Source organism: Pteropus medius, unplaced genomic scaffold (assembly GCF_902729225.1).
Source record: "Pteropus medius unplaced genomic scaffold, Ma_sr-lr_union100, whole genome shotgun sequence".
Classification (NCBI taxonomy): domain Eukaryota; kingdom Metazoa; phylum Chordata; class Mammalia; order Chiroptera; family Pteropodidae; genus Pteropus; species Pteropus medius.
In genome coordinates, this window is record NW_024350325.1 from 11,550,806 (window position 1) to 11,555,263 (window position 4,458).

Consider the following 4,458-nt stretch of genomic DNA (forward strand, 5'->3'; position numbering starts at 1 on the left):
CTTTTTTTCATCCCTCAACTTTCAATCTGTGTCTGTCTTGAGAACTGAAATGAGTCTCTTATAGACAGCATATGCGTGGCTCTTGTTTTTTTTTTTTTTTTTTTTTATCCATTCAGCTACTTGGTCTTTTGTATGGAGCATGTAATCTATTTACATTTCAAGTAATTGTTGATATTTATGTAGTTATTGCCATTTATTCATATTTTTTTATTTTTTCTTCTTCTTAAAGAAGTCCCTCCAACATTTCCTGTAATACTGGCTTGATGGTGATGAATGCCTTTAGCGTTTTCTTGTCTGGGAAGCTCTTTATTTGTCCGTCTATTCTAAATGATAGCTTTACTGGGTAGAGTAATCTTTGTTGTAGGTTCTTGCTTTTCATCACTTTGAATATTTCTGCCAATCCCTTCTGATCTGGAAAGTTTCTGCTGAGAAGTCAGCTGAAAACCTTATGGGAGTTCCCTTGTAGATAGCTAACTGCATTTTTCCTGCTGCTTTTAAGATTCTCTCTTTGTCTTTAACCTTTGGCATTTTAATTATGACATATTTTGGCGTGGGCCTTTTTAGTTCAACTTGTTTAGGACTCTCTGTGCTTCCTGGGCTTGTATGTACATTTTCTTCATCAGGTTAAGGAAGTTTTCCATCATTATTTCTTCAAATAGGTTTTCAATTCCTTGCTCTCTCTCTTTTCCTTCTGGTACCCCTATGATGAAAATATTAGTATGTTTGATGTTGTCCTAGAGGGCCCTAAAACTCGTCATTTTTATGGATTTTTTTTCTTGTTGTTTTGATTCTATGTTTTCTGCTACATTATCTTCGAAATCACTGATTCAATCCTCTGCTTCATCTAATCTACTGTAGATTCCCTCTAATGTATTCTTTATTTCAACTTTTGTATTCTTTATTTCTGACTAGTTGTCAGAAATGTTGTCTATTTCTATTTTATGTTGTCTATTTCTATTTTTATGTTTTTGTATATCTTTGTTGAAGATCTCACTGAGCTAATCTACTCTTCCCCTAAGTTCACTGCACATTCTTATAACAGGTGTTTTGAACTCTGCATCTGGTAGATTGCTATTTACATTTTGTTGAGTTCTTTTTCTGGAGTTTTGTTCTATTCTTTTATTTAGACATGTTTCTTTGTCTCCCCATTTTGTCTGCCTCCCTGTGTTTGTTTTTATTAAGTAGGGCACCTATGTCTCTCAGTCTTTTTTTTTTATTAAGTTTATTAGGGTAACATTGATTAATACAATTATATAAATTTCAGGTGTACATTACAATTTCACATCTCTATACTCTACATGTGTTTACCACCCAAAGTCCAGTTTCCTTCAACGACCATATATTTGACCCCCTTTACCCCATCTACATCTCCTCTCCTCCCACACCCCTTACCCTCTGGTAACCACTAGTCTGTAGTCCATGTCCATGAGTCTCTGTTTGTTTGTCCTGTTCATTTGGTGCTTTTAGGTTTATATCCCACATATAAGTGATATCATGTGATTTTCAACTTTTTCTGTCTGGCTTATTTTACTTAGTATGATTATTTCAAGATCCATCCATGTTGTCACATATAGCAGTATTTCATCTCTTCTTATGGCTGAGTAATATTCCATTGTATATATGTACTACAGCTTCTTTAGCCAATCATCTATTGTAGGACACTTCAGCTGCTTCCATGTCTTGGCCACTGTGAATAATGCTTCTATGAACATCAATGTGCAAATATTTTATGTATATGGACTTTCAAGTCTTTGGGGTTGCTAGATCATGTGGTAGATCAATTCTTAGTTTTTAAGGAACCTCCATACTGTTTTCCATAGTGGCTGTACCAATTTGCAGTCCCACCAGCAGTTTATAAGGATTCCATTTTCTCCACATCCTCTCCAACATTTGTTATTATTTGTCCTATTGATTATCACCATTCTAACAGATGTGAGTTGGTATCTCATTGTGGTTTTGATTTCCATTTCCCTAAAGGCTAGTCAAGTTGATCATCTTTTCATATATTTGTTGGCCATTGGTATGTCCTCTAGGGAGAAGTGTCTGTTCAGGTCCTCTGCCCATTTTTTTGATCGAATCATTCGATTTTTGTTGTTATTGAGTCACATGAGTTCTTTGTATAATTTGGATATTAGGCCCTTATTGGAGGTGTTGCTTGCAAATATATTTTCTCATTCAGATGGTTGTCTCTTTACCTTGTTGATGGTTTCTTTTGCCGAGCAGAAACTTTTGAGTTTGATGTCATCCCATTCATTTATTTTAGCTTTTACTTTCCTGGCCTTTGAGGTCAAATTCATAAAATCCTCATTAAGTCCAAGATCCTTGAGTTTCATTCCTATGTTTTCTTCTATGCATTGTGTTGTTTCAGGTATTATATTGAGGTCCTTAATCCATTTTTGAGTTAATTTTGGTGTTTGGTGATAGACAACAGTCTAGTTTCATTCTTTTCCAGTTTTCTCAGCACCATTTATTGAAGAGGATTTCTTTTCTCCACTGTATGTTTTTGGCTTTTATATCGAGTGTTTTTTGCCTATATAAATATGGTTTTACTTCTGGACTCTCGATTCTGTTCCGCTAGTTCATGTGTCTGTTTCACTGCCAATACCATGCCATTTTGATTACTGTCACTTTGTAGTATAATTTGAAATTGGGCAGAGTGATGCCTCCAGCCTCATTCTTTTTTCTCAGGATAGCTCTGACAATTCGGGGTCTTTTTTGCTTCCATACAAATCTGATGATTTTTTTGTTCGATTTCTTTAAAAAATGCCAATGGGATTTTGATGGGGATTGTATTAAATCTGTATAATGCTTTAGATAATATGGTCATTTTAACTGTGCTGATTCTTCCAATCCAAGAACACAGAATATCTTTCCATTGCTTTGTATCTTTTTTGATTTCTTTTAATAGGGTCTTGTAGTTTTCTTTATATAGGTCCTTCATATGTTCCCTTAAATTTATTCCTAGGTACTTTATTCTTTTTATTGCAATTAAAAAAGAAATTATTTTTTCCACATCTCTTTCTGACACTTCTTATTAGAGAACAGGAATACTATGGATTTTTGAATGTTGATTTTGTATTTAGAGACTTTACTGTATTTGCTTATTATTTCTAGTAATGTTCTTGTGGAGTCTTTAGGGTTTTCTATATGAGAAACGTGTTATCTGCAAATAGTGACAATTTGACCTCTTGATTTCCTATTTGGATGTCTTTTATATCTTTCTCTTGTCTGATGGCACTCACTAGGACCTCCAATGTTATATTGAATAACGTGGTGATAGTGGACAGCTTTGCCTTGTTCCTGATCTTAGAGGGAAGGTATTTAGTTTTTCACTATTAAGTATAATGTTGACTTAGGATTCGTCATAGATGGCCTTTATTATGTTAAGGTACTTTCCTTCTATACCTATTTTCTTAATTGTTTTGGTCATAAATGGATGTTGTATCTTGTCGAAGGTTTTTTCTGCATCTATTGATAAGATCATATGATTCTTATTTTTTAATTTGTTTATGTTGTGTATCATATTAATCGATTTGCATATTTTGAACCATCCCTGTGCCTCTGGAATGAAGCCCACTTGATTATGGTGTATAATCTTTTTAATATGTTGCTGTATTCAGTTCGCTAGTATCTTATTTAGGACTTTTGCATCTGTGTTCATGAGAGATATTGGTCTGTAGTTTTCTTTTTTTGTGTTATCTTTACCAGGTTTTGGTATCAGGGTAATATTGGCCTCATAAAATGCGTTGCGAAGTATTGCTTCCATTTCATTTTTTTTGGAAGAGTTTGGGGAGAATAGGTATTAAATCTTTGAATGTTTGGTAGAATTCACTGGTGAAGCCATTTGATCCTGGACTTTTACATTTTGGTAGGTTTTTGATGATTGTTTCAACTTCCATACTGCTGATGGATCTATTTAGATTTTCCAGATCTTCTTGATTCAGTCTAGGAAGACTGGATTTTTCTAAGTACATTTCTTCTATGTTATTAAATTTGTAGTTAATACTTTTTCATAGCACTCTTGTATGATCCCTTGTATTTCTGCGATGTCAGTTGTAATTTCTCATCTTCTATCTCTGATTTTGTTTATTTCTGTCCTTTATATTTTTTCTTTAGCGAGTCTAGCCAGGGATTTGTCAATTTCATTAACCTTCTCAAAGAACCAGCTCTTTGTTGCATTTAGTTTTTCTGTTTTTTTTTTCACTTTCATTTATTTCTGCTCTTATTTTGATTATTTATTTCTGCTCTTATTTTGATTATGCTGACTTTAGACTTCATTTGTTCTTTTTTTAGTTTTTTTAGGATGAAGTATTAGGTTGTTTATTTGGACTCATTCTTGTTTTTGGATATAGGCCTGTAATGATATGAACTTTCCTCTTATGACCGCTTTTGCCGTGTTCCAAAAGTTTTGATATGTTGTATTATCATTATCATTCATTTCTATGTATCTCTTGATCT